General features: G+C 44.5%; 1 pseudogene across 1 annotated transcript in view; it reads right to left on the reverse strand.

Moving 5' to 3' along the window:
• Window positions 1-19,175, reverse strand: part of LOC308157937 (E3 ubiquitin-protein ligase NEURL1-like) — an 85,306-nt pseudogene extending 66,131 nt beyond the window's left edge. The window contains exons 1-2 of the transcript in view: window positions 18,639-19,175; window positions 18,437-18,511 (exon numbers count right to left, since the gene is read on the reverse strand). The product of the transcript in view is annotated as an E3 ubiquitin-protein ligase NEURL1-like (transcript). The remainder of the gene's footprint in view (window positions 1-18,436; window positions 18,512-18,638) is intronic.
• Window positions 19,176-27,500: the final 8,325 nt, after the last annotated feature.

Raw genomic sequence — 27,500 nt, forward strand, 5'->3', positions numbered from 1 at the left:
AAAACACTGCAACGCAATGGATTGGGTGAGTAATCCCCACTGCTACCTAGTTAACTATAACACTACTTTACATTGTTAGCAGGCTCACAAAACAAGCTGTGTTAGTAGAGTAGCGATGTGTCATTGATTTTCAACAACGCGGAAATGTATTCACATTTTCCGAAAGAAAAGTCAGATCATTACATCGGATCCCGACATGAGGACCAAAACACTAGAACGTGTCACATATGAGTATACAGTATTTTCTTGAGACACCATCATGCTAAGCCTAAGTCTAAGTGCAACGACGCAATCTGAGAGCAAACATCCTCCCAGCATGATTCCCATTGACACAGCCAGCCGGAGACACCAACGAGGACCAAATAAAACGCCAAGGCCCGCGTTGCGGCGAATACGACCCGATGACTATCGCCGCCATCTGACCGGGGTGGGTGCGATTTCCACTTCCACTTCCGCAAGATGCAGAAGCAGAATGGATGAGATCTGCTTCCACAATGCCACCGCCCTGTGCCAACCACTGAAGGGCATTAAGGGCTGCCAGGCCGCATCGTCGGGCGCTGTGACAGCATCTATAAGTGTAAAGTCTCTCTGCCTCGGCCCCACGTTGAGCCACTGATCTGGTGTAGCAGGGTTCTCAGCCAACAGATTTCCCTAGCCCCAATGGCCACAGGCTGGGTTTTCTTTTCTCTTTTTTTTTTCTCGATTCCCCTGTCTCTCTCTCTCTCTCTCTCTCTCTCTCTCTCTCTCTCTCTCTCTCTCTCTCTCTCTCTCTCTCTTGTCTCTCTCGTTCTCCCCCCCCTCTTGCTCTCCCCCCCCCCTTTAATCCACTCCAGTCTAGCAGACCGTGAAGCTCAGAGATATTCACAAGAGTCCAAAAGTTTCCACAAGAGCAGACGAAGGAAGTCGGAGACTGGATCAGCTGGCCTGCGATCTCCAGTGTGTTGCCAAGCTGTCTGATTGGCTGGAGGGCTGGAGGGCCATCTTGCCTCCCTGGCAGTCAAGTGGCTTGAACAGTTTGGTTGAGGAGGGGCGACGGAGGGGGGGGGGGGGGGGGGCATAATAAAAAAAGAGGGTGAAAATGTGTGGGTGGGGAGGGATTTTGGACTGTGAACTGCAAAGAAGAGGGAGGAGGTGTGGGGGTGTTTGTGTGTGTGTGTGTGTGTGTGTGTGTGTGTGTGTGTGTGTGTGCAAATGTGAGTGAGTCTGTCTATCTCTGTCTCGTAAGGATGAAGACGTATTCACAAAAAATGTATTCCGTCTTCGGCCTATAAAACAGATATGAATGATATACCTCAAGTGGTTTTCATGGTGACCTTACAGTGTCTCCAAATAAAACACTGAAATCTTTGTTATCCAACTGTTCTTCTCAAAGTGATAAAGGCAATAAAATAATGTAATCTAATCTATTCATTATCATAAAGTATAATTTTCTGAATGTTCATTGTTTCACACATAATAATTGTTATAATAAAACAGAAGATATGAGATTTTATATAATAAATGTTAATAAAGTCGTAAAGGAGATGGTGTGTGTGTGTGTGTGTGTGTGTGTGTGTGTGTGTGTGTGTGTGCGTGTGTGTGTGTGTGTGTGTGTGTGTCTGTGTGTGTGTGTGTGTGTGTGTGTGTGCGTGTGTGCGTGCGTGCACGCGTGTGTGTTTGTACCAGCAAGTGTGTGTGTGTGTGTGTGTGTGTGTGTGTGTCTCTCAGATGGTCAAGCCTGGCCCGAGGATGGGGACAGTCATTCTGTGGAGTGTAACAGCGTGCCAGGGAACTCAATGCTCGCTCTAGGCTGTGAAAGGGGACATGGCTTGGGTGAAATGTTAAATCAAGGTCCTTTGTGTTATTGCTGACATTCAGTTTCATTCCCCCTTTCCCTCAGGCCAAGGTTTTTTATGGGCTTCAATACTGTATGGGCCAAACTCCCTCCCTGACATGTCAGTGAGACTTATGGCGCTTCTCCATTGACCAGACCGGGACGGTACAGGACGGCACGCATTTGTATCTTACCCGTACCGTATTTTCTGAAACGTTTCTCCGTTATACACAACAGACCTGGAGCGAGTCGGGAAAGTAGGTGACACCAGCTGGTCAAAGGATAAACCAAACGGCCAAGTAATTTTTCTTTTTTTTACATAGCCTGAAACTACAGATTGTAAGCTTTCAAATGATGTGTCATACATTGAAATCGGGAAAAGATTTAACACGACAGGCGTATTTGAATGTGGGTACAACACTCAAACACTGAATGGGAGAAAAGTGACTCTAAACGCAGCCACAGCTACAAACGCTGCTAACAGCTAGCGGCTAACATTAGACATCGCTACGAACGTCTAACTGCGTTTTTATAACATCACAACATGCTGAGAGAACATTGACATGCTACAAAATACATAACTACACATAATTAGATGAACACACAGTCCTTGCTTTTGAACACATCCTAAACGAAAGTATGTTTACATGTCATTATCACTTACCGGTTGCCGTGAACAGTGAATCCAATCCACAAATTATACGTATTTAGTGATCGTTAAACTGTTGTTTATTATATTGAGTGGGTAAAACTTCAAACAAAAACTAGATATTGTTGACACAATAAGTATCACTTTCACTTTTTGACCCCTTCGAGTGAGCGTGTGGTTTGCATGTTCACTAGCCGCTGTCACGAATAGCACGGATAGTATCTTTCGCTCCGACTCAGGAGCAGTAGCTGAAATCAGTACGGGTACTACGACCCGGTACGGGCCAGTTGGCAGTGGAGAAAGCAAAACAAAGCGGGAGCACAGGTTCTGGTACGGTACGGGACGATAGTGGAGAAGCGCCAATAGAGTGCTATCCATAGACATAATTGTAGTATCCTAGTAAACAATGAGTAACCAGTTGCAAAAATGGTACTTGGTGTTTGTTCTCTAAACATGAGATAACATCACCTCTAGTTTAGTCTTCTGAGTTTGTATGAAATAGCTCGGCAGACATCCCTTGCAGAAATAGACCTAAACTTATTTCTACATGTTATTATTCCATTTCACAAGAGTGGCATAGTGACTCACTCTCACTCATTTGAAATAATGACTTGTGTTTAAGAGAGAGAGAGAGAGAGAGAGAGAGAGAGAGAGAGAGAGAGAGAGAGAGAGAGAGAGAGAGAGAGAGAGAGAGAGTCGTGGAGAAGAGAAAACACATTTTTCACTTCTCTCGTCACAAGATGTCAGATTCACATTGATTCGTGATGCAATAACAAAGAGCATCTTTAATATTTGTGCTAACCATCAACATTTTGGATCTTTTCTTTTGCCCTGGCCTCTCTGTGTGTGTGCGTCCGTGGGTGCGTGCTTGCATGTGTGTGTGGTATTACATCATCCAACATCAGGTATGCTGAGGTGACACTCTTGGCCTTCTCGTGACACCTTCTGGAGCGCAGACACCCCCTGTAGAGTCCAGAGAGACATGTCACCTTGATCACTGTGTCCCGGGGAGACTAACATCCCCCCCTCCCACCGCCACCCACCACCCACCACCCACCACCCACCACCACTGTCTGGTCACACATAGTTGTAAAGACAGAACTGTTGACTCAAGATTTGCAGAATTGTATTAATGTTTAAACCACGTACACGCAAACAACAGTTTGATTCAATTAAATGTAAAAAGACAGAATGTGAAGACAAGCATGGCCAATGATGAGACAGCCATTCCCAGACAAAAACACTCTGTTTCAGTTCACTTCCCAAGCATGACTTCAAGGACAGGTGCGGATGTCTCTCGCGATGGAGGAAGGCAGGTAGGCAGGCAGCAACGCTCTCAGAGCCCGGCAGTGTCTCTCTGGTGACAGGTGATGACGTTTAAAGCCGACCGGTGCCCTCTCTAGACCCAGGTGTGAGGAAGACATGCAGGAATAACTCCCTCTGTGTTCAAGTCTCTGTTCCGGACACTGGAGAAAACCAATAGCTCCAACTGAACCTTGATGATGTCTGTCAACCATGGGTGCTTTGCAGAGGGACCTTGTGTTGTAGGGTGCTTTATGTTGTTGTGTCAGAGTCTCTCCTTCAAAGCAGTGGCTATACTGTATCGCACTGTATCTGACACATCTGTATCTAAAGTTCGTACAGTATGAGCGGAAGAGTACAGGTTTGGTCTTGTTAGGGTCATGGTTCTAAGAGCTGTTGAGTCTGAAGCTAAGAACTGGAGGCACTATCTTGTACTTGTACACCCATAATGATCATTTCTAAAGGATAGCACATCCATACGCTGTACTATAAAAGAAATGTGGACATTATTAACTTCAGCGGGCGTCATTCTGAGGCTCACGGAGTGCAAATTCAGTCAGACACGCCTGTTCTTACTGTGTCACTATGACGAGTGTGACTGCCTCCTGTGTTTTGTGTCTTGCTATCGTCCTGTTAGCTGTCTGACCGTGGACTGGGAGGCTGCTGGGGCTCCTAATGTCTGGCTGAGGGTGGCCATCTGTTTTTGCGTCTCCCACTGAAGCTGTGCCTGGACGGGTCTCCTGCCACCCCAGCCAGAGCGCTTCTGTTGGGGGTAATAACGTGTGCAGAGTCTGGGAAGCCCAACTGGTGTCCATGAGACGTCCTTTACGGCCGCTCATGCTTGTCCCAGGCACGGCGTGGCGAGGTGACACGGCCACCAGCCTGGACGCAGACCGAGGGACGTCACTGACGACACCAGAGGGACGGGTTGGTCTCCGAGATGTTTTTTTGTCTCTCTGCGGTATATTCTGGTCGTTATCCTGTCTATACGAAGATGCACAGGATTTAATTTAGATTGTAAATCAGTACGAAGCAATTCATAGGTTATTACTGGTTATTACTAGGTTATTACTGTATAATCACCACTTACCACTTACTACTTTTCAATAAGAACAATAGTTGTTTTTTTTACTGAAAAACTAAGAGCAACCAAAATATTTTTACGATGCTGTCTATCAAGATATTTCTACTCACAGCCATTCTATTGGTTGTGCTTAGCTGCGTGAAACATTAGAATATTGTATATAGAATATTTCTAGAAATCAATCAAGACGTCGAAAGTGCAAAGATAGGATTTCACTCAGGCGTCTCATTCGTGAATGTGCCGATTCTGATACTAATCCATAAGAGGGGTGGCTTGGGCCATAGATCAGGGTAATTTCTGTATTAGGCAGCAAATTGGAGCTAAAATAACCAGATGCAGGGGAGATAGCTGTGTCCCACTTGTGCGATGGTTATTCCAAGTTCAAGGAGAGTTCAGGCATAGAGGAGATAATCACACAGGGTCAAGTGTAAAGAGACAGTCTGTCTTCCGGAGAAATTATCTTCACAAATATACGATTTCCGAAGAGGCGAGGTAATTGTCTTCACGCTTATGGCTATTCATACCTCATTTCCTTTTCCATAAGTCTTTATTTTCCTTGTCCCTATTATGTGGGTATTTCCCTACCTACAGCTCTCTAAGTTAATATGGCTGCTTTTTCTATCCCGGTTAGAATCCATTATTTGTGAGAGCACCTGTCAATACAAATTCAAAGAGATGGGGATGTGTAAACTTTTATGGCTGCAATAAAGCTCTCGGCCCAGGCCCACCCCCTCACATAGAGCCATAGTACATGACACTTCCCATTAGGTGGTCATTGTCCAGTGATAGGTTTTCACCTCTGACGTCAGTCTCTGGTATTTTCGTTACATCCTGTCCTTTCTGTAGTTATGCTTTCAAACATCCCATAACACAAAGTGAAACGCTTATTCAGTGCTGTATCCAACCATTTATACATGCTGCATACCACCAATATACAAAGCACTGTACTGTATCGTTACAACCAAACCACAATTATAATTTAAATGTATTATACAAATTATTGTGCAACAATAAATGGTCCACCACATTTGTATATTTATGATTTATGTTCAATTATATTCTATTTATTGCAATTATCAATATAATGCCAAACAAAAAATACTACAAAGGACTCTATTACTACCTTTAAGAGGAAATCCCCTCGATTACATCACTTCATTAGCTATAGAATAGGACAATAAGTCCAATTACCCTACACCCCTGCACCCCACCCCCCACACACCCCACACCCCCTACCCGCCGGCCCCATCCCATCCTTTCACTCATGGTCTGTTCCCCTCTGTCTGTGGCAGCTGGCACAGTGCCAAGGAGCATTCAGCCTGCTATGATTTGAAATAATTGTCTAAAATTTATTCAGAAATCGTATGAACATTTAAAAAGTGGCCTCAATTCTTCAGCTAGACGTTCTGCTGGTGGCAGGACGGCTAAATTAATGGCCTTCATGACATGCTGCCTAACGCGGATGATTATAAAGTGATCGTGCTTTATTTGGGGATTGACTGTATTTAGAGGTGGCATGAGAATTTAAAAAATAAAATATTTTTATTTTGGGGATTTTAATGACAACCTTTTAGAGCCTGAGAACAAATGAATAAACTAGGTTTTCAAACAACAACCAGCACTTCAAATCTCTTCCGATGGGTCGTGGTGACAGTTCTGTAATGTTCAGTTCAAATAAGGAAAACAAACCAGCGTACTGGATAGATATCAGAACACAACGAGGCCCATCTTCTCACCCGCCTTGACAAAGGGCCAGAGAACAAGCCAAGCTTGACAAAACCCTTTATGTGGGAGAGGCCCCTCGCTTTGAGCAATGACTAAAACATGATCAACCTTCTCCCAATCTCGTCACATCGCCGTACCCTACGGCCTTCCACTAATTAAAGTGATACAACATCTCACAGGCCACTGCACACATCTAATGGGCTGGGTGGCGGGTGAGGCCCTCCTCCACCCTCTCCCTCCCTCCCTCCCTTCCTCCCTCCCTCAATATTCCTTTCTAACTCCCTCTCTCTCTCTCTCTCTCTCTCTCCTTCCCTTGGCCCCTGCTCCTGAGCCCAGGGAGGCAGGGCAGAGCAGGTCCCCAGACCCTGACCTCTGACCCCGGACACCCAGTCGCTTTGGTGCTCCGTGGGGTGTGTGAGAATGTGTCCCAGTTAAAAGCTTCAGAGAGACAGACAGACAGACAGAGAGACAGACAGACAGGCTGGCAGGCAGACAGACAGACAGACAGACAGACAGACAGACAGGCAGACAGACAGACAGACAGACAGACAGACAGGCAGACAGGCAGACAGGCAGGCAGGCTGCAGGCAGCCAGGCAGCCAGGCTGTCAGACAGACAAACAGACAGACAGGCAGGTAGGCAGGTTGCAGGTTGCAGGTTGCAGGCAGCCAGGCAGTCAGTCAGACAGACAGACAGACAGACAGACAGACAGCTCTCCTAGACGGCCTATGTTTATGACCTTACAGAGCGAGAGGAGGTAATTGGCCTTTGGAGCGGCCTTGTTGTGAGGATTATAAAGATAGCTGCTTTAGTATTCACAAAGGAGAGCAGGAATGGTCATAAGCTATCACAAATGTTACTACTGTTATGTTCTACTGAACATAATTGAATGTAATTGGCAAACACACACAAAAAAACATAAAAACATAAAATACCCAAACATGAATTATTGTATTATTATTTCGTTTTCATGAAACTACGGGGGAGTTCTTCTACCAGAACCATGGTGTTTCCAGTGTTAATCCTTCATCCCTTGCCATTCAAAGCCCTTCTTTCTGAGGACGCTCTTCCTCCCAGTGGGTTCAGTGGGAGGTGGTAGACTTCCTCACGGGGAGGAGGAGGAGGCTGGCTGCTCCAGGGTCTGGAGCCAAGTCTGGGATGAAGTGGTCATAGTAGGGACAGATTGGATTGTCATAGGGAGCAGGAGGCAGAGATGCCACATGTAGCTCAGAGGACAGCCCAAGGAGGGGTGGGGGGTAGAGGAGAGGGGAGGGGTTGGGGAGGGGAGGGGAGGAGGGGGGGTTGCACACTCCGTACAGCCCCTTAACCTGATCTCATCACACCACATCTGCTCACGTTGAACTGTGAGGTGTGCAGGTGCTGATGGGTAGGTAGACTCATCCATATTTCATGAGTATTACATATTTTCTGTGTATTTACATACTGTGGTAGTGTAGTATTCCACTAGGAACATCTTAGCTCCATATTAATATTGCATATTGACGGTAATGTTTGAATGGGTTTACCTGGATATTACACATGTAATATCCCCATGGTGGCGTTGGGAAAGGACTGCAGAGGATACTAAACATGTGTTTTAACAGTGTACAATTCATATATAATGTCAGTAATGTCACAGCAGGCGTGTACAGAACACTGATTTATCAAGGAATATAGAATATGATTGGGAAGGGTGGGGGGGCTCCCCTTTATATGTAAAATGTAAATGTATTTGAAGAGATCTTGTTTATTTTTATTTATTTTATTTATTATTGAACTAAACCGCCCAGTATTGTTAGGGCTCCTATATATTGAATTATGCTGCATCTGAAACATTCAAACATATAAATGGGCTTTCCGGCACTTTCCGGCACTCCAGTACAATAGGTACTCAGTAACTACTGTATAGCGTAGCGTTGGCTGTGTGTGGAGGGTGATATTCAGACATGGTGGGCCCTAATTGGGACACAAAGACGAGGACCAGAATGTTTTACATCCCCGCGTCAGCAAGGTTCCACCACATCAGCCGTGAACAAAGGGGACCGTGATTTATCCAGTAGAAAAAAGACAGCGAGGAATTATCCCCCCCCCCCCACACACACACCCCCCCGAAAGGTCATCCTCAATTTCTGCCTAGAAATGATCTTTTCCCACTATGTAATAAACATTTATCTGATCCCTTTATTGGCTTTATTGGACCTGACAGTTTAGTTAAGCCGTTTCCCATCGCCGAGCGGGGGTCATGACAGTTAACGTTGCGAAAAGTTCCATTGCCTAGGTTGGTATTCATTGGGATTAGAGAGGCAAGGACAGGAGGGCTGGCTTTGGCTTTCGTAGCGATGTGAAGTGAAGGGTCCCACTGACCTGCTCACACACATTTAGGTGCTCATAAATATCAAAGCACATGCTAGGCTAACGCACCAGGCACCAGAATAGAATGGCTGCGTGCAGCAGGTCTCTGCTGCTCATTGTCTTTGGGTCTATATTTGACTACCTTAAAAGCACCGCATCAGCTAAAGTGTTCATACTGTGAAAGCGGCATACAGTACTTTATTTCAAATATGAGAGGAAAGGATATTGAAAAACATAATATCCCTAGCGTTAAAAAACGTAACATGGTGTTATTTCCTATAATGATATATTTGAGGAAAGAGATTCATGTACTCTAGATTCATATCACAGGGATTCAGAAACATTTGTCAGTATATTATTTCATTTTTCAATTAAATAAACATCAGTAGTAGGTTTAAGAGGGCTCAGTTTAATATTGAGTTGGCACTCATTATCTTCAATTACCCTCATAGTGTCAGTATGTGCAGTTATAATGGTGTGTTATAACAGTGTGCATCATGGTATAGCTGCTAAAGTAGTTGTTCTAGTAAACAATGTGTGTCATGTAGTGTAATAGCTTCCTGGCATTGTGATGCTTTCATACTGCTTTCAAATTCACTGCATCAAACATGAGCGGTAAAGTGGTGGAAGATGATTTTACCTTGAAAATAGATTAAAAAGACCTTTCATCTCTTTCATGGCTCTATCTTCAAGGACGTTTCTCTCTCTCTATTTCTCTCTCTCTCTCTCTCGCTCGCAGCATCACAATGGAATGTATTCTGTCTCCATTTCAATCATTTGTGCGGGCAAAATGACAAAAGCCCTTTGAAATGAATTCTTATTTGTCTGTTTGAATGGCGCTGTATTTATTCAGCTGTCGTACCGTGAAATACATCTCAGTCACATAACCCAGCCAGTTCCCCCCTGCTTGACTGATAAGCAGAGTACATATTTTCAATTCTTTACCAAATAATGAAGTGCAATGGTGTCCAGCCCTGTTATTCATATTTGAAGAAGAGCTACTTAATGAGATTTATTGCCCCCACCTCTGCCACTGTTCAAGTGGGTTAACCGTGTCAGAATTAGTCATTGCCTTCCAAGGTTAATTAGGTGATCATGTCTTTAAATAGCAGGATCACATTGCTCCTCACTTTGCCTCTTTCTCTTTTTTTTGCACTCCCTCTCCCCGCCCCCCCCCCCCCCACCCCCTTTCCCCCCTACACACTCTCTCTCTCTCTCTCTCTCTCCCTCTCCTACCCCTTGTCGGAGAGCTCCGAGACCACCACCCCCCACCTCCCACCCCCCGCGCCCGCCCCCTTTTGAGAGCTGTCAGCTTTTTAAGAAATCTTGGCTCTGAACGCAGGGCAAACGGGTAAGTTAGTGCGAAAGTGAAGTTGTCAGTCAGAGACAGCGGAGGTGCGGCGTGGGGACTAGAGGAGCCTAACGGTGCCTGTGCTGCTTTGAATCCAGACCATCTGTGGCCCCAGCTGGAGTGCCGGCGATGGTCTGGCACTTGTACCGCGCCATATTTACAGATCTAAACACAAATGGCTACTGCCTGATTGTTTCACGATTCATTAGTCAGACAAGCTCCGCTCTCTTGCCAGCCCAGCTGTTACAGAGTAAACCATTGTCACTTAATAGGGCTGATTATTGCTTTCCATCAAGCTTATTGATCTGTGGCAGTGACTGTACCCTGCTTTAAGGTGAGCTGACTGGAGTGGAGTGGTCAGGGGAAATATTGGTTTTGGAGAGCGCAGATCAGAGTATCGATCGAGAATACGTTGCAAATAAATGGCCTGATTGGACAGAGAGGGCCACACCTCCCCACTACCATGAGCAAAAGCTAGCTAATTTTTGCTTTAAAAAAAGGTTTGTTGGCCTTAAACTACGGACTGTGTTGTGTGATGAGATACGAAATGGATTAGCATTATATCATGAACCACACAGTCAACACTTCAACACCAAACAATCAAAACCAAAATGATATGTATAGCATTAGCAACAACGATCCTGTTGCAATGTTTTTAATTCCTGTTGATATCAGTAAATTATTTCATTAGCTTAGTGAACATACATTACGTAACTTATATTACAATTATCGCATTAATTATCAGGGCAGAGTGTTCAATAAACAGGAGAGTAAAAGAGCTATTGGATATTGTAGTCCAGAGGACTGGCTGTGTGGAGAGGCTATTGGGTATTGTAGTCCAAAGGCGCTGAGGTTTATGATTAACTCAAAGCTCTAGTTCGCCAGCATTTGTAATGCTTTGAAAATAAAAGATGTCTCAGAGCTTATGGAGCCATTTCCACAGAGATGGGAGGGGAGGGTGAGGGAGAGAGAGGGAGAGAGAGAGAGAGAGAGAGAGAGAGAGAGAGAGAGAGAGAGAGAGAGAGAGAGAGAAAGAAAAAGGCAATACTAAGGTCAACCGTTTTACACCACCAGGGCCTATTGATTTCCCATTAAGGGAGCGGGACGGTTACACACTATCAAAATAATTCACTGATCTGGACCTCAAAGATGGGTGTTCTGTATTGGCTTTCTGCCATTCCCGATCCTCCTCAATACCAGGCAGCTACATCGCTGAGTCAAGAGGAACACTAAACATATGGCATCTGCAGTGGCGATCAAATCATAATTTGTCATAATCACAACTGCATTCTTCTTTTTGTTCACATGGCGTAATTGTTCGCGGGGGGAGAAACGGAACGCCACTAAAACAAAAGACAACGACAGACCACAGTGTGAAATCCCTATGGATCTCAATGGATCTCAACATTGTGTCAATTCTATTGACTCCCAGTCACCCTGCACACATACATACACACACACACACACACACACACACACACACACACACACACACATACCGGTAGCATGCTCCTCCTTCTCCGACCTGGAGCTAAATGGAACTGTATGGTAGAATAAGCATTACATGTCTCAGAACTTTAAATACCTGATTTAATTAACATGTTATTAGCTAATTAGCGCATGTTGATTAATGCTCTATTAATTTTCTCCAGACCCAATTGAATCTTTAATGACTATTGGACATCAAAGTGGCAATTTTATAATTAGTAGCACTAGCTCTGTCAGTTTTGCAGCTGTGCAGACTGCAGATAATTTTTTTAATTAATTTAAAATTGTTGTAAAAAGACGGTTGGTTGTTCCACCAAACTTTGGTAAAATTGTACGCTTATTTTTTCAAAATCACTGAATGTGATTAGAAAACACTTATAATATACACACAAATATTTAGCATTTTGTTGTTTTGCTTTTTAATTAGTCTGTTCTGAGAGAACTAGATGGTGTTGATAGTAGTGTCCCAAAGCTGTCACATTCTCCCCCTCTCTCTCTCTCTCCCCCTCTCACTCTGTCTCTCTCTCTCTCTCTCTCTCTCTCTCTCTCTCCCCCTCTCACTCTGTCTCTGTCTCTCTCTTCTTGGGCCATGGACTACTCTTTACCTCCTTTTTCCTGTGTGTTTCAGTGTGTGTACCTGTGTGAGTGTGTGTGTGTGTGTGTGTGTGTGTGTGTGTGTGTGTGTGTGTGCGTGTGTGTGTACAGTAGTGTGTACAGTAGTGTGTGTACATACCATATGTGTGTGTGTGTGTGTGTGTGTGTGTGTGTGTGTGTGCGTGCGTGCGTGTGTGTGTGTGTGTGTGTGTGTGTGTGTGTGTGTGTGTCCGTGTGTACATACCGTATATGTGTGTGTGTGTGTGTGTGTGTGTGTATGTGTCACACTCTGCTGTTGTGTGTGTGTTGCAGCTGCCGGCCCCTGAGAGCATGCTGGGGGCAGCCCTAGCCTCCAGTGCATCGATCATCACGCTGACAGAGGTGTCCCCACACACTGTTCAGAGTGAGATCTTCAGTATGGCTGCTTAGCCAGTAATTGATGGGGTACTTCCCAGTTTTAAGGAGAGGAGCAGTTAGACGTCCGGTGAGGACGAGCACTTTAATGTGATGTGTGAATCACTCTTTCATGACCCATAAAGCCATCTTGCAATAACAAAGCACCCCGTTCTATTTGGGGGCCCGTCCGAAGTTTTTCTCTGAATTAGCCGAGGATTATTATTTGATTTTTTTAAGTGAATATCATATCATCATATCACGAGAGTCTCTGCAACAACATTGGCATTTCAGGTTCTCAATTACAGTATGTAACCGTTTTGGTAGAGTTGTAACAATAACAATGATGTTGCGCTTATTTTTGCGATGATTTGGATGTCAGGAACTATGGTATGTCGACAAACGGACCTTTGTCCAAAGAAAATCATCCTCATGACTCCGGTAATATTTCTTTCATTTGAAATATCCTTCTATCCTATCAAACGATATAATTGTACATCTATCACAACACGTGACTTGACCAGGAAAAACGCGGGGCCCTCCTTATGAGATGACGGGTGGTGGCACAGACCGAGAAGAGAAAGAGGTGTACTGGCATGGTCCTCACCCTCCTTTTAGTCCTGTTATTGTCCAGCAGTGTGAACGAGGGAGGCGCGCGGGCGGCACCTTCCCAGCAGATGGACACCAAATATGTGCATGATTTATCTGCCCGGTGATTAACTGTGAGAAAAACAACACTACCATCAAATGTGGTGGAGATGGGATGGTAATATATTCATGAAAATGTATTCATAAAAAACGATAATTGTGATCGAAGCCCTAGCTCTAGCAGATGAGTCGATAAAACAGTTGAAATTGACAGGCGATTGTTATATGGACAGTGCTTGCGATAGCAGATGGACGAGCATCAACTGCGTATAGGCATGATTGATCACAACGAGAGAGGGGGAAGAGCGTGTAAACGTTACACCGTGTAGAAGAATGCACGGAAACAAGATAGTTCAGTTGCTTTTTGAAAAACAAGGTGACTTCATTCCTATTCCCGGATTTGATCGTTCCAACAGGAGTTGCTGAATAACTTGTTGTTGTTGTCGCGCTTGTTGTGTTGTCGTGGTTGACAGCGTTCGGGCTGGATTGGACACAGCTCAGACACAGATAAATGTCGGCCATTACCGCATGCAGCCATTTTCACTGCTTGTCTGACTCACTAATGATAGTCTTCCAGGCAAGGGAATAGTCTGGCCCAAAACAGAGACATATATTCTAATTATTTTCTCTAATAAACAATTATGAACAAATGACTCACTAATTACACCACTCACCTTCTCCACATACTCCAGGGTTCAGTTCTATGTTCAGACCTGAGCATTCAAGGTATTTCTTGGTGACCTAGTTAACAAGTTGGCACCGGGGGGGGTGAGTGTTGTTGGAGGTATGATGTCAGTGGTGCCATGCTTGTGGATCCCAGGCCTCGTATGACCCTCTGCTCTCTGCCAGCCTCAGCACTGGCAGCCCCACCTGGGCCCAGCACCTGTTTCTGTCAATGGAGACGCCCCTGTCGGTTGTGTGGGGTGTGGGTGTGTGTGTGTGTGGGTGTGTGTTTTTGTGTGTCCGTGTACGTGCGTGTGTGTGTGTGTATTTGTATCTGGATGACAGCCTTCTCTTGTGAAGGGCTGTTACAGTACATAGCGGACCCCAGGGTTGTAGGTGTAGGGGGCTGCGGGGGGGGGGGGGGGGGGGGGGGGAGAGGGAGGGGGGGTAGTAGAGTTGGTGGCCATGCCCGAGCCCTTCAGTAAGGTCAGTGAATTCTCCCCACTCCAAATATCCCTGGGAGAGAGAGAGAGGGGCCGGTAAACGAGAAAGTACATTATACCTAATGAAGCCACGCCAAGAGTTGCTGAGTGTGGGGCAGGGAGCGGGGAGCAGGAGAGATATATGGCCTGGGCCCAGGCGAGAGAGAGAGAGAGAGGGGGAGAGAGGGAGAGAGAGAGAGAGGGTGAGAGGAGAGAGAGGCTCGTGAACTCAGCTGTGAAGGCTCTCTGCAGCATGAAGGTCAGTCCTGCACCCCCTGAGGTCCAGCAGCAGTTCAGACACACAGAGCTACAGCTGCGGCAGCTGAACCAAAATGGCTGCCCCCTCCTCTCTCGCTCCAAACCCCAGCTGCATCCTCACAGAGAGAGAGAGAGAGAGAGAGAGAGAGAGAGAGAGAGAGAGAGAGAGAGAGAGAGAGAGAGAGAGAGAGAGAGAGAGAGAGAGAGGGGCTCAAAGCCCAGTGGTGCTCCCAATTCATGCAAGAGATGTATGAAGGAATATGAATATTTAATATTTAACTGTTGATATCAATTATTCATATAACCCTCACTTTCCAAATTGATTAAATTAATTATGTTGATAGAATTAGACTACATTTGGAGGTTAATATAATAATGTTTGTATTATATTTGCCGTAATGGATCCATTAGCTATTAATTGAATTGATGACAGCTCAAACCCGTGAGGGTCATTTGTACATCAAGGATTTACATTAGTTGCATTGAATGTGTGCCCAACTTTTGGAAGAACGGGTGTGGTCTTTGGCACATGACTTGTGTACTTGAGGCCATGTAATGTCTACGCATGACAATAATTTGCCATAAGAATCCTCAAGGATTGTTGAGTAGTTTGATAAAACTTCTGGTAAAACGTATTTAACAGCCCAGTATGAATCACAATTACAATCGAAAATATGGGTAAAACGGTTATTATCTGATAATGGCATTAAAACAAAATACAACACAAACTCAGGTTGTGAGACTGAACCAACTGACCAAATTGTCTAGACTCTAGAAGAGTCAAGGGTAACAGAATAACACCACTGATATAACACTCAAGACCATGAATATGGAAGCAAGGGAATTCATCAGCATTCCCAAAGACGGGGCTATGAACCGCAAATCCCTTGCTAATCTGCAGGGAGGGGAAACCCTGTTCCCAGATCTGACCTTAATTAGCCAATTAGAGTGCTCTTTCACTTAGCAACAACAAAATGTGTTTGGTACCAGACAGCTGTCCTACGACCCTATCAGACAGCAGATATCCCCCCGCCAGAGCCAACAGTCATTGAACTCTGACCCCTCAGGAAGACGGGGCGAGATGGCCTCATGCTAGCACACACGGTAACACCCCCCCTTCCCCCTTCCCCCGCCCCCCCCCCTGAAAAAGAGAGTGAATGTGTCCAAGGAGGAGGCGATGAGAGTGCAAGGATGGATGGAAGGACGGTGTACGGAAGGAGGCGGAGGCTAAGCGGGGTGGGGGGGGGAGGGGGGGGCGCGGGAGTGGTGGTGGGGGGGGAGGGAGGGGCGAGGGAGTGGTGGTGGTGGGGGGGGGGTCGGTTTGTTGAACGGTCCGATCTTGCCCCCTCTTTCTATGCCAACACATCAAGCCTTTAAAATCATATTACATTTCGCGAGGGGTCCCCCGCATATAAATTTCCCCCCTCGTCTCATCAAGCCCCCGCGTGTGTGCGGCGGGATGGCCTCCTCCGCTGACTGATATTGGCTCATCATACTTAATCTAGGGTGAAATTTCCTAGTCTGTGCTAAATGACTTGCAGCCTTCATGAGAGAAGAGATATTTATTTTTCTCAGGGCTAATGACCTGTCCCGGGGACCCACCCACTGATGGTTATTTACTAGGGCCCAGATGCTTGGGCTCAAAATGAGTGGTAATGTCAGCGGGGGCCATCCTTCATCGGGCCGCCCTGATTGAATCCGAGTGATCCCATTGACATTGACTCTGTGACTTTTAAGGCCATTACCTTCCGCCGGCCGAGATGATCACCTCATCATCACTTCAGAGCTGACAGCTGATTAGCAACAAATTACTGACAGGAGAAGGGCTCTGACACACAGGGAGGGGGGGAGCAGAGGGAGGAGGGGGGGCAAGGAGGAGGCAGGGAGCGAGAGGCAGACAAGGAGTCAGAGACACGCACACCTACACACACACACACACACACACACAAACACACACACAAACACACAAACACACACCCAGCCCCTTCCGTCTTTCCCTCTCTCTCTCTCTCACACACACACACACACGCACACACACACACACACACAAGCACGTGCAAAGTAATAGCCGTGTCTAGGATGCAGTAGTGCCCTGGCTGCTAAGCTCATGGTAATGTAATAAAGGTAGCAGGAATATTCCGGAGCTCACCCGGTTAGCTTGCACAATAAGGAAGGGAACAGCTGCTCCTCATTGGTAGAGAATGAGGACGCTTCATTTCAGTGTCTTTTTGTTTGGGCTGATTCGATTATTCCACAAAGTGCTACCAGACAAGAGTCAGGAAGCAGGTTTACTCTGCATCTTAATGGAGTGTCGCACAGCCTGTGCATTGACACACGGGTAGTTCAGTTCTGTCTGGGAGCACCGCTTAAAGCTAAATGTTAACATTCAAAGAGACAATTGCTTCCAATCTAAAGGGGGAATCTTGGATTCAAACAACAACAAAGCAGTCTCCCAGCTCCATTAATGGTAAACAGCTGAGGGATGGGGCTGGAGTAATGTAGATACTTTCTATTTCATAGACACAGAGCTACTATGGATGCAAGGACTGCTCATCCATTAGATCACAATGTTACAATTAGAAACAATGAAGTCAAACAAGCGTATATTTTGGCTTCTGACGGGGTAAGACAGTTCAACTAAACTCATGACTCATTTATATTCGTCAAGAACCAATAGCTAACATTAATTTAAAACTCTTAATATACCAATGTACCAATCCCAGATTATCCCTTTAACATGAGGGTTTCCAATATCAAAAAGAAATATCTGAATCCTTATTAACAGAGTGACATGTTGATACAGATATCATGTCGGTTCCTATGGTAGGTGATGACATTAGAGTAGCCTACGACCAAACATGTATCTCAGAATACATCTCTACATAATCTCACACCGTTTTGGGGGATTTGTTTATTGATCAGTAAAATAAGAAACAAACACATACAGTAGACAGGCTACAGTATAATACAGTATAATACAGTTATTGATGGACACAAATAGTCCTGTACAGTTGTTAGTTTACAATTCAAAAGAAGGACATAATGCTAATTAACATGTTTTTTAAATATATATATTATAGGTTTTGTTTGTAGATTTCTTCTCTCTCCCTGACTGTTGCACATTATCAGTCATTTCGATGGGGTTTCGTCTTCTGAGCTGTTTCTGACTCGTCAGCGACATAGCGGGCCCACACAAGCGCGCGCAGACAGACACACCACACATCCCTCACCCGAGTCTTGGTCTAGAAAATAATGTATTAAACATGGTCACTTTTTGGTTATTAAGTCCGGAAAGTAGTCCATAAAACAAATGATCCAGTAACATAGTAACATGCTTATGATATGGTTGTATGTATGTTATATGGTTTCAAGAATTGGACACAGATTTTCGAAAACGCAGTAGCCCACGTTCTATTCAAGTGTTTTTGTCATCCTTCATCAACTTTAGTAGGAGTAAATGCGTTCAGTGTAAACACCAAACTGATTGACTAAAGACCGACAGTATATGCATATGCAGTGGGCCTATACTAACCTGTGGGTCTGTCTGTCTGTGTGGTGTTATGAGCTGCATGGAGCCTGTAGTCCTGAGAGCTGCAACACGGCCTACCCCTCCTCACACACATACAGCTGTCACCTTCACCCGCTGCAGGAGGAGGCGGCACAGGACAGGACCTCTGCAGCTTACGTTTTTCTCTCTTCTTCTCTGACCCTGGGGGATCATGGGAGAATGATATATTTATTGGGTTGTGAGATAATCTTGCACAACATTTAGGGTTTTACTGCTTTCACCAATAAACAAAAAAACAAACAAATGAGATATACTGTATATTTTGTACCCAGCAGGAACACAGCTCGGGTCTGCCCATAGATATCTAACATTGCCCTGTGTGGTTGTGTCATATCTACGCCTTTCATGACTTTTTGGTGCCTCACACCATCGGGCCCCTCATACACCATAAACCCCGACGGGTCATCCAGAACCGGAGCTCTTTCCCGGGCATGGTGTGGTTGTGGGGCAAATCAGTTGCCCAGTACCCCGGGGTGGTGATGAGGTCAGGGATGGCCATGGCAGCGGGGAAGAGAGGACCAAATGATGAGGGGGGTATGGAGGTGAAGCCCAGTCGCAGGGCTTCGTCCCAGTGCTGGTCACAGCGCTCCACACGTAGATGGATCTTCTCCCAGACCCTGATAGGACGACTGGTGAAGACCAGGCCATTCTGGTAGGTCTCCCTGTCCCGCTCCACATACCTGGCTCCCTGACTCAGAGACATCTTGGTGCCCAAGGTCCCTTTATAGAAGGACAGGGGCCCCAAACAGTGGTTTCCGCATATGTGGGGTGGAATGGACTCTAAAGGCAAGGCGAGAGAATACATTTGTGTTTAGATGCTTGGTGGTTCATAATGTATTTATCTGACAACGGCTGGCGATTTTCCCCTTTAGGTCTGTTTTCAGAAGCCTACTGAGAAGAGAGGACTTACACTGCGGTAATGCTCGATCAGATCGCCATGATGATGCCTCAATTTGATGCCTTTGTTATAAAAAGCTTTATAGTTTATATATGCCATTTAGCTGACGCTTTTATCCACAGCGATTTAAATTGCAGAGTGCATTTTTCAGTATATATGGTCTCAGTGGGAATCAAACCCACAACCTAAGCGTTGTTAGTGCCATGGTCTACCGACTGAGCCATAGAGGACTATCATAATGGTTTGATAACCATTAGTCCTACCATAAAATAATACTTTACTATAGTGCAGCTATTTTCAATGTCAGTTAAAATAAAATAATATAAGTCACTGGTTTACGACCAGTCCTCCTCAAGGACTGTTTACTATATTCATTCAGAAACTGAAAGCACTGATTACGTTTTAACTAATACTTTTTATTCTGATAAACACAAACTATATAACACTTTGGTTACGACCCTCCTCAAGGACTTTTTACTATTCATACAGAAGCTGAAAACATTGAATGGATACTTATTATCCTGATACAACACAAACTAAGTATAACCCTATATTACATACTGTAAGGATGCAAATATATAGCTACGGTATTACCACCTGTAAAGCACAACTGGAGGATTGGTGATTTTATTATGGCAAATCAAATCAAATTAAATGTTATTTGTCACATATTTGCATACAGTTGGAATTGACAATGGTGTGACATGTTTTGAGATTATGAAAAATGTTGAAATGTTTGAGATTATTTTTAAATTGTAAAATGACCAACAGTATTGTGTTACTGAAAAAATGCTGTGAATACTGAGTATATTCAATATTTGTAATATACTGTATATGTTATGTCCCTGTCACCATTGAATGTGTGCATCTATATATATGTGTGTGTGTGTGTGTGTGTGTGTGTGTGTGTGTGTGTGTGTGTGTGTGTGTGTGTGTGTGTGTGTGTGTGTGTGTGTGTGTGTGTGTGTGTGTGTGTGTGTGTGTGTAATTATAATACATAGTAAAATAATGATAATAATAAAATGTTGTATCCTCCTTACCAATGTTGTGACTGATTTCCATCCTTGTCAGATTTGCAGGTGAAGGTATGTACGCATGAGACACTCCAGTGACTGCCTACGTGACGGACACCAGCCTTTTAGTTTCCGTTAATTATTTGAGTTGTGCTTATTGCTGGCATGGTTAGAAATGAGTCAACATGAACAAAGGTCATTAGATGTGTTGCCTCTGGTACTTTGCTGTATGTTGTATCTCTCCCTTGTACACACATTGTATAAAACCATAAAATGATACTGATGATCTGATCCGATCTTTAGACTTTGCACATCACAGCTGAATCCAGTCATTCCTAAAACTAAATATAATTAATTTAAAAGTCCAAAAATGTATGTACCAATTACAGATTGCCCCTTTAAATGTCACACTAAACACACTAAACATGCATGCAAACGTAATCCTTTATCCATTGTTCTGGTTGTGGATGTGGTTCCAAAGCGAATGTAGATTTAACTTGTTACATGATCTAGAGCGACACGCGTCACCTAAACCAAGGTTAACCCCCCCCCGCCCCCACCCTATAGAGGAAATACCAGTGGCGGATACAGAAAGTGGCTGATGGGTAGGCCTGGAAAAATCTGGGTGGGCCTGAGTGAAACTCATCACCGCACGTTTTAGATCTATGTATGAGCAGCCAGATGGATGGAACACAACCGGGCTCGCGATCATAGGCGCCGATTTATGTTTCTGCCCGTGGGTGCTCGAAACATTTGGGTACGACCAACACGCATGCACACACGCAAAATATTCGCAGGGACTGGAGGAGATCACTATGCAGACCATGAAACGAACAGAAAATAAATAAAGTACCCGTCTACCCAATGCAACGGACAGCCAAACAAGTTATTATAATACACACACGCAAGGCATTCAAGCGCACGCAATTCAATGAATTAACCAATAACCATCAACTATGGAGGACCAAGTCTGACAGAATTAACAATAAATATATAGGTACATAAATGAATGTATGAACAAATAAATGAACGAATACACAGATCCTCTGTGATATTCCTTGAGCAGACAATTCCGCAGTTTCCACAAAGCCTACTGCTCGTTCTTTAATTACCCCTCCATGAATGAATCGAATACAGACAGCAACTAGCTCGCGCTTGGATAGATCTTTATACTCATCCGCAAGTATGGCATAATATGTGGATTGCTCATGCAGTTCAGACTTTATCTTTCGAATTAGCAGTGAGGCTGCAGCCTCAAGCAGCTCATCCTGAATGTGATGGCTTAGGAGCGTGGCATTTCGAGGCAGTTCCTTCAGTCTATTTTCAATTTCTGGATCATATTTTGACATGAACTTGAATAGCTCCAAGAAATTACCTTTATTGAGCGCCTCTTCCGTTTCTCTGTGACCTCTAAGTGGAATTTCCAACTTGGCACACAACATAGCAATGTCTAACACAACTTTAACGTGTTGCCGGTTTCGCTCTATGAATGAAACGGCATCACCGTGCATTTGATTTAACACTGTCCCACGGCTTTGGGGTCCATGGCTTTGCACATCCAACTTGGTGAGGGCAACAGCATGCGGCTTGCTAGACTCGTGTTTGTCACAGGCCTGCCGGAGACGTTTCCAATTTTTGTATCCATCTCTTATAAAAGTGAACTCCGTGTGCGCCTCTGGGAAATGTCGACACACTTTACAAAAAATAGCGTTTTATTTCTTTACTATATTCCATCCACTTGAACTTCTCGTACCAATTTCTACTGAAGGAGCGCGATTTCCCATCTATTACAGTGGTAGTAGGGAATGTTACCAGCTTTGGTTGAGTGGCTGGTTCCTCCATGGCTGACAGATCCGACGGTGTAGTCCTACCAGTTCTTCACAAGCCGGTGGCAATGACGGTCGCAAGACAAAACTATTCACATTACAGTTAGTTAGTGAAAATTAAACTTTAAAAATATTTTATTATTAAAAAATATGTATTTTTATGAATCTGACTGGGTGGGCCAGCTGTCAATCTGGGTGGGCCTAGGCCCACCCATAGATCCGCGCCTGGGAAATACTACCCTACAGAATAGAGGGAATACTATTGGGATGAAAGTCAGGGTCTCTTCCTCCATGTTCCCAGGAGTCTGCTCCTCTTCCTCCTTCAGGAACAGACATGATGGCATTCAGAGGAGTTAAGAGAGGCTCCATTTGCTGCAAACAGGATCCATCTTTTATGCCTCTGGGCCATTTGAAACCCCTTTAATTACACGTAAGTCCCCCTACACCGGGAGTCATGGAGGGGGAAGGGGGGGGGGACTCTTTCAGTGCGTCATCTGTCTGGAGTTTGCCACGGCTACGGTCTGGGGAGCACAGTGTTGACAGCTGTCCGCAAAACTGAGTTCTTTGTGGAGAAACTCACATCTTCATGAAGACCTCTAGCCCCTGTAGACATAGAGAAGAGGACCACATGCCCCCCACCTCAGTCTCTGAGGAATGGCGATACTGGACTAGCCTGGTTAGAAGAAGCCCCTCTCTTCCATTACAGCGGCAGAACATCTCACATGCGTCCCTGAGGTGGCTGCAGACCCGTGGACATAGTTACTTATTTATCCCGTAAGACGTAGGACCTACTTGATATGAGCTCACAGACACAGTGAACTGAGCTCATGCCTGAAAACACATAATATCACCAACTGTTGGTAAAGTCACTCCATTCATCAATTTATCTGTGAGTATTTCATGGAAGTGAGTATGGATGCAATGACGGACCATCCCTGAGATTGAAGTGATGGTTCAAACTATGTTTTGAAGTACTACAGCGTGGGTTTACATCCACAATGGAGTAAAACACACCAACATTGTGGGTTCTAATGGGCTATAACTTATAATCAGAGCCAACGGTGTTACGGCTGAAAGTGTCCCAAGGAAACCAAAGGGACCAAACCAAAGTGCTGCACAAAAGCCGTATACATAAAGCCACAACATAGAAAAATTGTCAGAGTCACTGAAATGGTGTAAAAAGGGTAATGTTTTAATGGACAGCCCTCATACCTACACAAAGAAACACTGAATCAACAAAACCTCCACTAATAAGAAGAATACGCAAAACAGGCATCTCCCGCTACTTCAATAATCTATGACAGGGCGGACCAGGCAACAACAGAAGCAAACCAAAGGTCATAAACCACAGGTCATCAGCCACAGGTGTGTCCCATCAGCCCAATCAACAGGAGCAGTACATCCATGGCCACGCCTCCTCAGACACACCACCTTAACGTTCAAACACAGTCCGGTAGGTGGTGGTAATGCGCCTCAAGTTGGTCGCCAACCGCCAATCAAATTGAAAAGAAGAAGAAGACACACATAACAATGGCGACATATCATTTATTTCTTAAATCTGTCTAACCAAAGAAATATACCATAAGAATGACAACAATATTAACAATCCCATATTGCCCCTTTAACGGGGTGCAGGGCCGAAAAAAAGGTCCCTTTAAAATGAAATAGAGCCCACACACTCAAATGCTCCAACACGTACCTTTATTACAGTAACAAACTGAGACAGACAACGTTTCCATCCTACAAGGATCTTCATCAGGTCACATACTCTGAGTAATGTAGCCACTAGCCACGACACAAGACCTCTAACTTACTGTACAGTATATATAAGCTTCCCTTTCAACAAGAGATCCCTTTAAGTGTTGAGCTTCCCTTCAACCAAAGATGAGAACCATCATACATTAATAGTAGTGAACAGAACTGCCCCGAAACACAACAACTTCGAGGCAAACTATTAGTGCCGCCTGTATCCTTCCAGTTACATTACACATGATGACATCATCAACTGCCATACATAGGAATCATCTCATGTCAGCTCGCTCACTCACTCAGCCCCCCCGCCCCTCAGTCCCCAGGACTCACAGACAGTCGACTCATCAACCTCAACGGATGCTGAGACACATTGGGACTTGTTTGATCAGAGGCGGCTGTGGGCTGAGGTTAGCCGAAGCTAAGGCATACAGACACAGTTAAAGACATAACTGGTCTCTCTCTAGCACAGTAGCTAGCCTCTGAGGATGTGGGCCGTTTTAAGACAGTGATGAAGTGATGAAGTCCCCTCTGGTGGACTGGACATACTGTACAGAGAGGTCTCTTTCTTTCTCTCTATTTCTTTGTATCTCTCTCTTTCTCTCTATTCTCTCTGTCACTGTCACTGTCTGTCTGTCTGTCTCTCTCTCTCTCTCTCTCTCTCTCTCTCTCTCTCTCTCTCTCTCTCTCTCTCTCTCTCTCTCTCTGTCTCTCTCTCTCTCTCTCTCTCTTTCTCTCTCCATTTGCTGCTCCCCATGGAGAAATCCCCAGCTGTATTTCAAGCCATCGCATCGCTGTCACGGCGAAGATGCCAGAGCAACAAGACGAGGCCCTGCTTCCCCCATAAAACATGAAAAGCGCCCAGCGTCACTGAAAACACAAGTGAGGGGGCCTTGTCAATCTTTTACGACTGTGCTTCTAAGTGACTACTCCATCAAGAGCCGACAGCCTCCACTACAGTATTGTACGTCCAACCCTTTCATATTTGATGGCATGGCAATGGGCAATACAAAATATAGGGGGTGTCATCAGTTTTGAGCTGTAAATGTCTGTGTTTATGATGATTCTACTGTGTAGAATAAAGCTGTGTGTGCAGAAACAGGAAGAGGAAATGGTTGAAATGATAGTTCATGATTGTTTGAAAAGAGCTTTGAATCTAGAGGACATGAGGGGGTGAGGATAGTTAAGACAAGAGCTTAACACAGAAGAATTGACCAATTTTCTGATATTGTATGTTTCAAGAGAGCTTGAATGGCATCAGGGTTGGGGTCACTACCATTTCAGTTAGCTGAAATTCCAATTCTAATTGTTGAAATTGAAAATGAAAATGAATTAGAATTAGAAATTCAGTTTACTTGAATTACAATCCGCTGAAAGTCAGATATCACAATGTGAAGTAAGCAAAGCGGGTGTCCAAGGCAAGGAAACATTTAGCAAACTGTCATTGCTCTGATTTTCATATACTGCAGTAGGCTAGTAGTACTGCATGTCTCAATCTACCTAGTCATATACTGCAGTAGGCTAGTAGTACTGCATGTCTCAATCTACCTAGTCATGGTCTTCTTGGAGTCATTCATTCCTTCCTCTGTCTTTGTTTCTTCTTTGCACTTGTTTTGATTAATTAATTTATTTACAGTTGTATGGTTGGAATTATTTGGTGTGGCTCTAGCAGCCCTTTCACTCCACTCAGACAGTACAGACCAGGTCTAAACAATACAGACCAGGTCTAAACAGTACAGACCAGGTCTAGACAGTACAGACCAAGTCCAGACAGTACAGACCAAGTCCAGACAGTACAGACCAAGTCTAAACAGTACAGACCAAGTCCAGACAGTACAGACCAAGTCTAAACAGTACAGACCAAGTCTAAACAGTACAGACCAAGTCTAAACAGTACAGACCAAGTCTAAACAGTACAGACCAAGTCCAGACAGTACAGACCAAGTCTAAACAGTACAGACCAAGTCTAAACAGTACAGACCAAGTCTAAACAGTACAGACCAAGTCCAGACAGTACAGACCAAGTCTAAACAGTACAGACCAAGTCTAAACTGTACAGACCAAGTCTAGACAGTACAGACCAAGTCTAAACAGTACAGACCAAGTCTAAACAGTACAGACCAAGTCTAGACAGTACAGACCAAGTCTAAACAATACAGACCAAGTCTAAACAGTACAGACCAAGTCTAGACAGTACAGACCAAGTCTAGACAGTACAGACCAAGTCTAAACGGTACAGACCAAGTCTAAACAGTACAGACCAAGTCTAGACAATACAGACCAAGTCTAAACGGTACAGACCAAGTCTAAACACTACAGACCAAGTCTAGACAATACAGACCAAGTCTAAACAGTACAGACCAAGTCTAAACAGTACAGACCAAGTCTAAACAGTACAGACCAAGTCTAAACGGTACAGACCAAGTCTAAACACTACAGACCAAGTCTAAACAGTACAGACCAAGTCCAAACAGTACAGACCAAGTCTAAACAGTACAGACCAAGTCTAGACAGTACAGACCAGGTCTAAACAGTACAGACCAAGTCTAAACAGTACAGACCAAGTCTAAACAGTACAGACCAAGTCTAAACAGTACAGACCAAGTCTAGACAGTACAGACCAAGTCCAGACAGTACAGACCAAGTCTAGACAGTACAGACCAAGTCTAAACAGTACAGACCAAGTCCAGACAGTACAGACCAAGTCCAGATAGTACAGACCAAGTCTAGATAGTACAGACCAAGTCTAAACAGTACAGACCAGGTCTAAACAGTACAGACCAAGTCTAAACAGTACAGACCAAGTCTAAACAGTACAGACCAAGTCTAAACAGTACAGACCAAGTCCAAACAGTACAGACCAAGTCTAGACAGTACAGACCAAGTCCAAACAGTACAGACCAAGTCTAAACAGTACAGACCAAGTCTAGAGAGTACAGACCAAGTCCAAACAGTACAGACCAAGTCTAAACAGTATAGACCAAGTCCAAACAGTACAGACCAAGTCTAAACAGTACAGACCAAGTCTAAACACTACAGACCAAGTCTAGACAATACAGACCAAGTCTAAACAGTACAGACCAAGTCTAAACAGTACAGACCAAGTCTAAACAGTACAGACCAAGTCTAAACGGTACAGACCAAGTCTAAACACTACAGACCAAGTCTAAACAGTACAGACCAAGTCCAAACAGTACAGACCAAGTCTAAACAGTACAGACCAAGTCTAGACAGTACAGACCAGGTCTAAACAGTACAGACCAAGTCTAAACAGTACAGACCAAGTCTAAACAGTACAGACCAAGTCTAAACAGTACAGACCAAGTCTAGACAGTACAGACCAAGTCCAGACAGTACAGACCAAGTCTAGACAGTACAGACCAAGTCTAAACAGTACAGACCAAGTCCAGACAGTACAGACCAAGTCCAGATAGTACAGACCAAGTCTAGATAGTACAGACCAAGTCTAAACAGTACAGACCAGGTCTAAACAGTACAGACCAAGTCTAAACAGTACAGACCAAGTCTAAACAGTACAGACCAAGTCTAAACAGTACAGACCAAGTCCAAACAGTACAGACCAAGTCTAGACAGTACAGACCAAGTCCAAACAGTACAGACCAAGTCTAAACAGTACAGACCAA

The sequence above is a fragment of the Nansenia antarctica genome (assembly GCF_963989245.1).
Source record: "Nansenia antarctica genome assembly, chromosome: 5".
NCBI lineage: Eukaryota > Metazoa > Chordata > Actinopteri > Argentiniformes > Microstomatidae > Nansenia > Nansenia antarctica.